The 13,700-nt window shown below is 34.1% G+C and overlaps 4 pseudogenes; 2 read left to right on the top strand and 2 right to left on the bottom strand.

The window, feature by feature from the left end:
* Positions 1–530: 530 nt before the first annotated feature.
* On the bottom strand, positions 531–2,787 carry LOC119188450 (annotated as a pseudogene).
* Positions 2,788–3,025: 238 nt separating this feature from the next.
* On the top strand, positions 3,026–4,992 carry LOC119192965 (annotated as a pseudogene).
* Positions 4,993–7,453: 2,461 nt separating this feature from the next.
* On the bottom strand, positions 7,454–9,628 carry LOC119192964 (annotated as a pseudogene).
* A 193-nt stretch (positions 9,629–9,821) lies between these two features.
* Positions 9,822–11,835, top strand: LOC119192963 (annotated as a pseudogene).
* The last annotated feature ends 1,865 nt before the right edge of the window (positions 11,836–13,700 follow it).

Below are 13,700 nucleotides of genomic sequence, written 5' to 3'. Positions count from 1 at the left end.
ATAGGTAATGATCTAGGCTCCTGAATAAATAGTTGACTACTACTGCAATATAGGTGTAATATGTTTGGGCGGGGCAATGTAAGGAAGATATATAATTTATTACTTTCAGATATGGCCATTTGTGTTATTTAGAATAATGTAACTGAAATATACACCCTAGTTGGAAGTTTGTTTGTGAAATAAAGTTCATTATTGAATTTAATTGTTTTATTTGATTGTTAATTTTTATATGGCTAATGATGTCATGAGTTAGTCTCATGCTTGATGGAAAACTTCATGCTTGTACAATCAAAATTTCAACTTTAATTTAAATAACAACATTATCAATGTTAATTTGAATTGTGTGGTTTATTGACAGTATTATTTATGGCCTGTGGCATGCAAGGACTTTTCCATGGAGCAACATTTTGTATGTGTTTTCCAACATGTTTGTCTAGATTGCAGATTAGTGACCGGTTGTTAAAACTAAGTTAAATACTTTATGCTACAGAAGTCAGTACTCTGTAAGAAAGTAGTAATAAAACAAAAAATATCACAAAAACAGCTTTATTCATCATCATTTTCTGGATCAGGCTCATCAAAGTCTCGTATCTTGACATCCGCATCCTCGCCATATTGTATTATGTTGTCTATGGTCAGCAGTATGTTATCTATGCTCTCCTCATCTTTGATGTTAAGCGGGTAGAACCGAACTAGGCTGAAATTCTCTATAACTTGACCAATGGCTTCTGTGAGCTTAGTATTTCTCGTGCCACTTTGATTTAGCATTCCTCATGTCTGTTAGAAGGATATGGGGATCTGGATCTAAGTAACTGGAATAAAATGATTTATTAATAACTATATAATGGTTCATAAGCAGCATATAAGGTTGTGAATAGAAAGTTCTGGGATTCAGTGCCAAGGTTGGGCAAACTGTGGGTATGTCTTGAACAAATGAATAGACTAGGGCGTGGTCACTATAAAGCCTTTCTTTGCTATAGAAAACAGAGCAAAATAATTGATATGATACATGAACAATAAGTCTATTGCTAGCATGTAATTCTCATATGTATGGTTAGCATCAACAATTGTATGAAGGTATCGTGTCTATGGTATTTGATTGATTTTAATCAGGTGATTCTTTGAGTTATAAATATGGTACATGCTTACCTGTCTATCTGGTTCCTTGCTGTCTTGGTGAGAAGGTCCATTTTCGTGAGTATATTTACGTGTGGCAATTCTAGATTCACCATAACACTGAGTGCAGCCATTGTGCCTAAAACCAGTACAAAAATAAAATTATCTATCTACATAAAAAGATTTTACTCTAAAATTTTCGTAAACTGAGCACTCTATAATTACTATACTCCATCATATCTCATACCTCTTTGAAGATAATAGTATGAGTTAAAATATATAATCTATAAATGTAAAAATCAACCAACCTGATAAAAACTTAGCCCCGTCAATCATGAACTGTGAGTCAACCATGAATACAACACATATCCTGAAGTTCCACCGCTGCAGCTGGTCCACCAGCTTCCTCATAACAGGCAGGTGTGTGTATAGCTCTATCTGTCCTGGACAGTCAAACAGTATGTAGTCGTCATCCACATCACCGAGCTGCTCTTCCAGCCAGTCACAATTCTCTAAGAGAGTTCTGGAAGATTGTATGTGTTTCAATATAAAACAGAGCAAGTTTAATTGAAATTGTTAAATGCTGATCTTATAAGTTTAGTATAGATTGGGAATTGAAGTTTGTTAGAACTGAATTAACTAAAAAATTCTACTACAGTATTATCAAATGATTTTATAGAAACTTGGCTAATATAATTCTGAGTGTTTAAAAAATTGTTGTCAGTTAACAGTTTCCTTTTTGTCCCATGGTTCATGATGCATTTTGTATTTGGAGTTTTTGTGAGTTACCACTTAATGATAGTTACAAAATTGTTTGTATGTTTGTAAAATTTATATAATAGCAACTCACTCAATACAAAACACAAGTCCACCGTTAGGTCCAAACTGAAGCTCCTCGTCCTCCATGGCGTCGTCGAGGTGGATGAGCTCGCGGATGTCTACCAGCGGCTCATAGTCAAAGTGCTCTGCAGCTGGGTCCAGATTCACAACCTCCACTATCCTCTTGGAGTCATTTGCATGCTTTACTATTGTCGAACAGTAGGTTGACTGGAAAATTAATTTGATGCGGATTTTATATATTGCGAGAAATATAGAGTTTATTACAATCCGTGTTAGCAGAATGTAATTAAGTAATATAATTTTTTGACACAATACAATACGTCTTATGTTTAAATTGAAGTAAAGTATCATAAAACAGTATCTAATATTAAAATAGCTTATATTGTATAAGGTATGTTGGGTACAGATAAATTTGTTAGTTTCGTTCTCAAGTTGAGCAATGTTTTTAGTCATTAGTTTGGAAAGTTGATTAGAATTTTGTTCCAAAAAGTGGTAATTTAGTATATTGTTTACCTTTCCACTGCCGGCAGGACCGACAACTAATTGAGCGTATCGCATTTTAACTTAATAACACGTTTTGTGAGTTACAATATACGATTTTTAGGTTATGTATTCATCAGTCAGTAAAGATACTTGTATAATTCAATTCGTGTATCACCATTAACTTGGTCTGCGTTATGCAAGTGTGTTTGCAAATTTATGCCTTTGTAATACCACAAACTTGAGTTTTGAGGTGAAAATACACACACAAGACTGTAATCTAAATGTAAGAGGTGAAAATATGTTTTGTTTATATTTGACGCTTTGCATGACAAACATTTGACATTACCATTGACAAGTGGTGTTTTTCATACTTGTTTTTGTACTAATGGAATATTGTAACATACAGCCTTCTTATACTTTATGACATGAAATAATACGAATTAGACAAAATAATGTGTGGAGGAATAATTATGTAGTTTTTTTTTCTAGCTATGTGTAATGGGTCATAACTGGCTCTCACAGCAGTTCGAATGAAATGACACCTATTTAAAATTTGAAAACTATCGTAAAAAAATTTCATCAAATTAACTGTCAAAGAATTATTGAAAAAGGAGAAAACATAAAAATAATGCCAGCTGTTGGAATAGATTTAGGAACTACATATTCTTGTGTGGGTGTTTGGCAGCATGGGAATGTGGATATAATTGCAAACGACCAGGGTAACCGTACCACACCATCCTATGTAGCCTTTACAGATTCAGAACGTCTTATTGGTGATGCTGCGAAGAATCAGGTTGCGCTTAATCCAAGCAACACCATTTTTGATGCAAAACGTTTAATAGGTCGGAAATATGATGATCCAAAGATCCAACAAGACATCAAACATTGGCCTTTTAAAGTTGTCAATGATGGTGGTAAGCCCAAGATACAAGTAGAGTATAAAGGAAAGTTGAAGCGTTTCGCCCCTGAAGAGATCAGTAGCATGGTTCTAACTAAAATGAAGGACATAGCAGAGGCATACTTAGGTTCGGCAGTTAAAGACGCAGTAATTACAGTTCCAGCTTACTTTAATGATTCTCAAAGGCAAGCTACCAAAGATGCTGGGGCGATTGCAGGCTTACACGTATTAAGAATAATAAACGAGCCTACAGCAGCTGCTTTAGCTTATGGACTCGATAAAGATTTGAAAGGCGAGAGAAACGTCCTTATTTTTGATCTTGGAGGTGGTACTTTTGACGTATCAATACTTACTATTGATGAAGGATCTTTATTTGAAGTTAAAGCTACAGCTGGAGACACCCATCTCGGTGGCGAAGATTTTGATAGTCGCTTAGTAAATTTCTTAGCTGATGAATTCAAAAGAAAGCATAAGAAAGATATTAGAAACAATTCTAAAGCTCTTAGACGTCTTCGTACTGCTGCCGAACGGGCAAAAAGAACTCTATCCTCTAGCACCGAAGCATCCATTGAAATAGATGCTTTGTATGAAGGAATTGACTTCTTCTCACGCGTCTCTCGAGCTCGGTTTGAAGAACTTAATTCAGATCTATTTAGAGTGACATTAGAGCCCGTGGAGAAGGCACTAAAAGATGCTAAACTAGACAAAAGTTCTATCAATGATATAGTCTTAGTGGGAGGTTCAACTCGTATACCCAAAATCCAGAATTTGTTGCAAAACTTTTTCAATGGCAAGAAACTTAATTTGTCTATTAATCCGGATGAAGCTGTGGCTTATGGTGCTGCTGTCCAAGCCGCTATATTGAGTGGAAACCGGCATTCAAAGATCAAGGATGTGCTGTTAGTAGATGTTGCACCACTTTCATTGGGCATTGAGACTGCTGGTGGAGTAATGGCTAAAATTGTGGAACGTAATGCTAAGATACCTTGCAAGCATTCGCAGACCTTCACCACGTACTCCGATAACCAGCCAGCAGTCACTGTTCAAGTGTATGAAGGGGAACGTGCTATGACTAAAGACAATAATTTGCTGGGAACTTTTGATTTAACAGGTATACCACCAGCCCCGAGGAGTTCCACAAATTGACGTCACTTTTGATTTAGATGCTAACGGTATCCTTAACGTGTCAGCGAAGGAGAATAGCACAGGGAAAAGTAAAAACATTATCATCAAGAATGATAAAGGAAGACTATCCCAATCTGATATAGATCGTATGCTTTCTGACGCTGAAAAGTTTAAAGAGGATGATGATAGGCAGATAGAGCGAGTTGTAGCGAAAATAAATTGGAATCATATATCTATGGAGTTAAGCAAGCTATAGACGAAGCTGGGGGCAAGATTAACGAAGGAGAGGGTGGGAGAGTGAGACGCAAGTGCGAGGACATGCTGCGATGGCTGGATAGCAACTCGCAAGCAAAAGGGATGAGTATGAGGACAAACTCAAGGAGATTGTTAGGGAATGTGGTCCCTTGATGAAGAAGCTTCACGGGGTTAGTGGCACTCGCTCGCGACAGGGCAACGATGGGCCCGTTATTGAAGAAGTAGATTGAGTTTATGATTTTGTTTGGTTTTAATAAAGGATTGTTGTTTGATTATCGATATTTTTTTGCCGAAGAAATACATAGCTTGGTATTATAAGATAGATAAGTCGTTTCCAGGTCAAATAATTTCGTCATTTTATTTTTAGTCTAATTACTTGTTTTAAGTGAATTATGAGTTTCTAAGTAAATTTTTCAAGTCGGGCCAATCAAACTGTTTTTACACAAATCACAATTACAAATGTTACCATGAGCAAAATTAAGGATTCTCATACGAAATTTTATACATTCTTACTCTTGCCTTTTATCCTCGACAAGGTAGGCGGAGGCGCAACTGGTGCATCCAATTTCCGCCGAACGTATTCTGTCCCTTGATGTAATGTGAGTCTATTGTCATATCGGGCACAAATTCTGTACTCCGAGCTGGTATTGAGTAGAAAAACCCAATATAAAATAATACACGTGCCCGACCGGGAATCGAACCCGAGACCTCAGCATTGCAGTCCTACCGTGATACAACTACGTCACCGAGACAGTCTTTAGTGACCAGTATTGCCTACTCTGTAACTAGATATCTCTTCTTACATTTGGTACAATTGCTCTCATACATTAGGATGTCCATTTGAAGTTATATCTACATCCGCAATCCTAATGTACACCTATTCGATACGACGACCGCTCCTTTTATGTAGTACCTGGGTTTTGTGTTATTTCCATATTTTTGTAATGTAAGGAAATTCAAATTTATTTACAGGTTATAAAAGCTGAAGGTTAGATGAATTAAAATGTATAATTTGTAAATTTTATTTCATCTAGCATGGGGAGTAAATAATCAAACACACATTGATTAGCAATTTCTTTATTTTTAATTTTAATAACTTTAGAAATTGTTCAGAAAGAAGACAATGGTTTCAGCGTTCGTTACTTTTAATATTATGATATGAACAATAATAATTATCGCTATGTTAATAATAATAATTTACTTCTATCCATTATTAATAATGTTGATAACGCGTTAATAATTCTATCGTCTACCGTGTCGTATATACACAATAATACTACAAAATGATTCAACAATAAATAATACATGATGGCGTGTGAAACCACGGAATGGAGTCTCAAATATTTTTATTTATTATACCATCTAGGATTTCTCAAAACACTTAAAAGGTATTAGGAAGACTAAGCTGGAGATCTGAATTGTTAAAAAAAATCTTTTTGGTTTTAATATTTTAAAGGAAGTTTTTCATCTAAGTGGAGATAAATGAGTATTGTAAAAAAAATAATATAAATAATATGTTTTTAGTTTTATGTAACAAGAGGAAGACTTTTACATTTGGTTCGTATTTTTGCGACTTGATTCCTATTTCTCAAACATATTTTGTTCCTTCCTAATATGTCTATTAGGAATGAACAAAATGGTACTAGGACTAGTCAATTGAACCTATCATATTTTTACATATTATTTATTTATGTATGCCAGTTAAGTGACTTAGATAATTATTTGAAAATTAAATTTTACATTCTACCTAAATTGGGGTATCTGCCATGTTTTAGAAAGTTAGAGGTTTCTCAAAACCGAATTAAATTCTTCAGTAAATTAGACAATTTTATACCAATATTCATTTACTAAAATAATACTCAATATAAAACTTCGTAAAAAAATATTTCGTAGAACAATGTAATGAAATAATAAACACATTGTATCAAATTGTTCTTGATTTTCTTTGAGTAAGTTTTGAACAAAACAAGATAAAACCATAGACACTTCACTTTTTTAAGAAAAAAAATCTATAGCCCCATATCATACGCATAAAAGTAAACAATATGTTTTTTTTTTATTCAAATATGTACATAGACAAAAGTGCATTTTGGTATAGTTTGAAAGATAGATAATAATTAAATCTAGCGCTCTATCTCTCCTTTCATCTGCAGCCCTAGACTGAATCATAAATTCCTTTCTACGAAAAATATTTGAGACCGCCATTCCAAACAACAATTATAATATCTATTTTATAATACTCTCGAAAGCAAGTTAAAGAATATTATTAAAATTCAAAAAATTACCAAAAGTACTTATAAACGTTTGTGACTTTAGAAAAGAATGTATTAACTGTTAGACAGCCTAATCGGTTTTATATTGACTAAGTATATTATCTTATACACCTATTTCGGTACATAACATCGATATGTATGGAGATTTTTTACTAAAACTGTTATAAGAGAGCCTCCTCAATGGTAAAATTGTTTTTTATCTGTTACTGAATGCCTAACACTATGTTCGTTACAATTTTATGACATTAATTTTGATTATCCAAGATTTGTTACCCTTTGAAGTATTTTGATTCATGGGCCTATTTTTCTACTTAACTATAACTTTTATTATCTAATATGGTTATTTACACTAATTAATGTTTTTATTATATACACAGTGATGCAAGGAGTGTGGTTCCTTCAATGTACACTTTTACTTACGCCTAGTAATGAAAAATAAAGGAAAAAAAAAACAAAAAGAAAATATGATTAAAAGCAAATTTATTGCTAAAAATAAAATAAAACTATAACCACAAGCAATACAATAGTTGCTTAAATATTAAACGTATTTGTGTGTTTTTATAATTTGTACGTTTTTCTAAAAATATATATGTATGAAAAAAAAAACAATTGTACGGAATTTATATTGTCTATGGAAACTAACTTGAAGTTGCTGTCCAAAAAGAGACAAGCTTGAGCGGTCCCGCACATAAACATAGATAAAAACATAATTTAAAAAGTAAAAAACTTACTCAACCCAATCAGTGCCAAGGTTGGGCAAACTGTGGGTATGTCTTGAACAAATGAATAGACTAGGCCGTGGTCACTATAAAGCCTTTCTTTGCTATAGAAAACAGAGCAAAATAATTGATATGATACATGAACAATAAGTCTATTGCTAGCATGTAATTCTCATATGTATGGTTAGCATCAACAATTGTATGAAGGTATCGTGTCTATGGTATTTGATTGATTTTAATCAGGTGATTCTTTGAGTTATAAATATGGTACATGCTTACCTGTCTATCTGGTTCCTTGCTGTCTTGGTGAGAAGGTCCATTTTCGTGAGTATATTTACGTGTGGCAATTCTAGATTCACCATAACACTGAGTGCAGCCATTGTGCCTAAAACCAGTACAAAAATAAAATTATCTATCTACATAAAAAAGATTTTACTCTAAAATTTTCGTAAACTGAGCACTCTATAATTACTATACTCCATCATATCTCATACCTCTTTGAAGATAATAGTATGAGTTAAAATATATAATCTATAAATGTAAAAATCAACCAACCTGATAAACACTTAGCCCCGTCAATCATGAACTGTGAGTCAACCATGAATACAACACATATCCTGAAGTTCCACCGCTGCAGCTGGTCCACCAGCTTCCTCATAACAGGCAGGTGTGTGTATAGCTCTATCTGTCCTGGACAGTCAAACAGTATGTAGTCGTCATCCACATCACCGAGCTGCTCTTCCAGCCAGTCACAATTCTCTAAGAGAGTTCTGGAAGATTGTATGTGTTTCAATATAAAACAGAGCAAGTTTAATTGAAATTGTTAAATGCTGATCTTATAAGTTTAGTATAGATTGGGAATTGAAGTTTGTTAGAACTGAATTAACTAAAAATTCTACTACAGTATTATCAAATGATTTTATAGAAACTTGGCTAATATAATTCTGAGTGTTTAAAAATTGTTGTCAGTTAACAGTTTCCTTTTTGTCCCATGGTTCATGATGCATTTTGTATTTGGAGTTTTTGTGAGTTACCACTTAATGATAGTTACAAAATTGTTTGTATGTTTGTAAAATTTATATAATAGCAACTCACTCAATACAAAACACAAGTCCACCGTTAGGTCAAACTGAAGCTCCTCGTCCTCCATGGCGTCGTCGAGGTGGATGAGCTCGCGGATGTCTACCAGCGGCTCATAGTCAAAGTGCTCTGCAGCTGGGTCCAGATTCACAACCTCCACTATCCTCTTGGAGTCATTTGCATGCTTTACTATTGTCGAACAGTAGGTTGACTGGAAAATTAATTTGATGCGGATTTTATATATTGCGAGAAATATAGAGTTTATTACAATCCGTGTTAGCAGAATGTAATTAAGTAATATAATTTTTTTTGACACAATACAATACGTCTTATGTTTAAATTGAAGTAAAGTATCATAAAACAGTATCTAATATTAAAAATAGCTTATATTGTATAAGGTATGTTGGGTACAGATAAATTTGTTAGTTTCGTTCTCAAGTTGAGCAATGTTTTTAGTCATTAGTTTGGAAAGTTGATTAGAATTTTGTTCCAAAAAGTGGTAATTTAGTATATTGTTTACCTTTCCACTGCCGGCAGGACCGACAACTAATTGAGCGTATCGCATTTTAACTTAATAACACGTTTTGTGAGTTACAATATACGATTTTTAGGTTATGTATTCATCAGTCAGTAAAGATACTTGTATAATTCAATTCGTGTATCACCATTAACTTGGTCTGCGTTATGCAAGTGTGTTTGCAAATTTATGCCTTTGTAATACCACAAACTTGAGTTTTGAGGTGAAAATACACACACAAGACTGTAATCTAAATGTAAGAGGTGAAAATATGTTTTGTTTATATTTGACGCTTTGCATGACAAACATTTGACATTACCATTGACAAGTGGTGTTTTTCATACTTGTTTTTGTACTAATGGAATATTGTAACATACAGCCTTCTTATACTTTATGACATGAAATAATACGAATTAGACAAAATAATGTGTGGAGGAATAATTATGTAGTTTTTTTTTCTAGCTATGTGTAATGGGTCATAACTGGCTCTCACAGCAGTTCGAATGAAATGACACCTATTTAAAATTTGAAAACTATCGTAAAAAAATTTCAGCAAATTAACTGTCAAAGAATTATTGAAAAAGGAGAAAACATAAAAATAATGCCAGCTGTTGGAATAGATTTAGGAACTACATATTCTTGTGTGGGTGTTTGGCAGCATGGGAATGTGGATATAATTGCAAACGACCAGGGTAACCGTACCACACCATCCTATGTAGCCTTTACAGATTCAGAACGTCTTATTGGTGATGCTGCGAAGAATCAGGTTGCGCTTAATCCAAGCAACACCATTTTTGATGCAAAACGTTTAATAGGTCGGAAATATGATGATCCAAAGATCCAACAAGACATCAAACATTGGCCTTTTAAAGTTGTCAATGATGGTGGTAAGCCCAAGATACAAGTAGAGTATAAAGGAAAGTTGAAGCGTTTCGCCCCTGAAGAGATCAGTAGCATGGTTCTAACTAAAATGAAGGACATAGCAGAGGCATACTTAGGTTCGGCAGTTAAAGACGCAGTAATTACAGTTCCAGCTTACTTTAATGATTCTCAAAGGCAAGCTACCAAAGATGCTGGGGCGATTGCAGGCTTACACGTATTAAGAATAATAAACGAGCCTACAGCAGCTGCTTTAGCTTATGGACTCGATAAAGATTTGAAAGGCGAGAGAAACGTCCTTATTTTTGATCTTGGAGGTGGTACTTTTGACGTATCAATACTTACTATTGATGAAGGATCTTTATTTGAAGTTAAAGCTACAGCTGGAGACACCCATCTCGGTGGCGAAGATTTTGATAGTCGCTTAGTAAATTTCTTAGCTGATGAATTCAAAAGAAAGCATAAGAAAGATATTAGAAACAATTCTAAAGCTCTTAGACGTCTTCGTACTGCTGCCGAACGGGCAAAAAGAACTCTATCCTCTAGCACCGAAGCATCCATTGAAATAGATGCTTTGTATGAAGGAATTGACTTCTTCTCACGCGTCTCTCGAGCTCGGTTTGAAGAACTTAATTCAGATCTATTTAGAGTGACATTAGAGCCCGTGGAGAAGGCACTAAAAGATGCTAAACTAGACAAAAGTTCTATCAATGATATAGTCTTAGTGGGAGGTTCAACTCGTATACCCAAAATCCAGAATTTGTTGCAAAACTTTTTCAATGGCAAGAAACTTAATTTGTCTATTAATCCGGATGAAGCTGTGGCTTATGGTGCTGCTGTCCAAGCCGCTATATTGAGTGGAAACCGGCATTCAAAGATCAAGGATGTGCTGTTAGTAGATGTTGCACCACTTTCATTGGGCATTGAGACTGCTGGTGGAGTAATGGCTAAAATTGTGGAACGTAATGCTAAGATACCTTGCAAGCATTCGCAGACCTTCACCACGTACTCCGATAACCAGCCAGCAGTCACTGTTCAAGTGTATGAAGGGGAACGTGCTATGACTAAAGACAATAATTTGCTGGGAACTTTTGATTTAACAGGTATACCACCAGCCCCGCGAGGAGTTCCACAAATTGACGTCACTTTTGATTTAGATGCTAACGGTATCCTTAACGTGTCAGCGAAGGAGAATAGCACAGGAAAAGTAAAAACATTATCATCAAGAATGATAAAGGAAGACTATCCCAATCTGATATAGATCGTATGCTTTCTGACGCTGAAAAGTTTAAAGAGGATGATGATAGGCAGATAGAGCGAGTTGTAGCGAGAAATAAATTGGAATCATATATCTATGGAGTTAAGCAAGCTATAGACGAAGCTGGGGGCAAGATTAACGAAGGAGAGGGTGGGAGAGTGAGACGCAAGTGCGAGGACATGCTGCGATGGCTGGATAGCAACTCGCAAGCAAAGAGGGATGAGTATGAGGACAAACTCAAGGAGATTGTTAGGGAATGTGGTCCCTTGATGAAGAAGCTTCACGGGGTTAGTGGCACTCGCTCGCGACAGGGCAACGATGGGCCCGTTATTGAAGAAGTAGATTGAGTTTATGATTTTGTTTGGTTTTAATAAAGGATTGTTGTTTGATTATCGATATTTTTTTGCCGAAGAAATACATAGCTTGGTATTATAAGATAGATAAGTCGTTTCCAGGTCAAATAATTTCGTCATTTTATTTTTAGTCTAATTACTTGTTTTAAGTGAATTATGAGTTTCTAAGTAAATTTTTCAAGTCGGGCCAATCAAACTGTTTTTACACAAATCACAATTACAAATGTTACCATGAGCAAAATTAAGGATTCTCATACGAAATTTTATACATTCTTACTCTTGCCTTTTATCCTCGACAAGGTAGGCGGAGGCGCAACTGGTGCATCCAATTTCCGCCGAACGTATTCTGTCCCTTGATGTAATGTGAGTCTATTGTCATATCGGGCACAAATTCTGTACTCCGAGCTGGTATTGAGTAGAAAACCCAATATAAAATAATACACGTGCCCGACCGGGAATCGAACCCGAGACCTCAGCATTGCAGTCCTACCGTGATACAACTACGTCACCGAGACAGTCTTTAGTGACCAGTATTGCCTACTCTGTAACTAGATATCTCTTCTTACATTTGGTACAATTGCTCTCATACATTAGGATGTCCATTTGAAGTTATATCTACATCCGCAATCCTAATGTACACCTATTCGATACGACGACCGCTCCTTTTATGTAGTACCTGGGTTTTGTGTTATTTCCATATTTTTGTAATGTAAGGAAATTCAAATTTATTTACAGGTTATAAAAGCTGAAGGTTAGATGAATTAAAATGTATAATTTGTAAATTTTATTTCATCTAGCATGGGGAGTAAATAATCAAACACACATTGATTAGCAATTTCTTTATTTTTAATTTTAATAACTTTAGAAATTGTTCAGAAAGAAGACAATGGTTTCAGCGTTCGTTACTTTTAATATTATGATATGAACAATAATAATTATCGCTATGTTAATAATAATAATTTACTTCTATCCATTATTAATAATGTTGATAACGCGTTAATAATTCTATCGTCTACCGTGTCGTATATACACAATAATACTACAAAATGATTCAACAATAAATAATACATGATGGCGTGTGAAACCACGGAATGGAGTCTCAAATATTTTTATTTATTATACCATCTAGGATTTCTCAAAACACTTAAAAGGTATTAGGAAGACTAAGCTGGAGATCTGAATTGTTAAAAAAAATCTTTTTGGTTTTAATATTTTAAAGGAAGTTTTTCATCTAAGTGGAGATAAATGAGTATTGTAAAAAATAATATAAATAATATGTTTTAGTTTTATGTAACAAGAGGAAGACTTTTACATTTGGTTCGTATTTTTGCGACTTGATTCCTATTTCTCAAACATATTTTGTTCCTTCCTAATATGTCTATTAGGAATGAACAAAATGGTACTGGGACTAGTCAATTGAACCTATCATATTTTTACATATTATTTATTTATGTATGCCAGTTAAGTGACTTAGATAATTATTTGAAAATTAAATTTTACATTCTACCTAAATTGGGGTATCTGCCATGTTTTAGAAAGTTAGAGGTTTCTCAAAACCGAATTAAATTCTTCAGTAAATTAGACAATTTTATACCAATATTCATTTACTAAAATAATACTCAATATAAAACTTCGTAAAAAAATATTTCGTAGAACAATGTAATGAAATAATAAACACATTGTATCAAATTGTTCTTGATTTTCTTTGAGTAAGTTTTGAACAAAACAAGATAAAACCATAGACACTTAACTTTTTTAAGAAAAAAAAATCTATAGCCCCATATCATACGCATAAAAGTAAACAATATGTTTTTTTTTTATTCAAATATGTACATAGACAAAAGTGCATTTTGGTATAGTTTGAAAGATAGATAATAATTAAATCTAGCGCTCTATCTCTCCTT

Source organism: Manduca sexta, unplaced genomic scaffold (genome assembly GCF_014839805.1).
Source record: "Manduca sexta isolate Smith_Timp_Sample1 unplaced genomic scaffold, JHU_Msex_v1.0 HiC_scaffold_3447, whole genome shotgun sequence".
NCBI classification, from domain to species: Eukaryota; Metazoa; Arthropoda; class Insecta; order Lepidoptera; family Sphingidae; genus Manduca; species Manduca sexta.
Note: the sequence above shows the minus strand (reverse complement) of the source record. Positions and strands in the feature narration are given on the sequence as shown.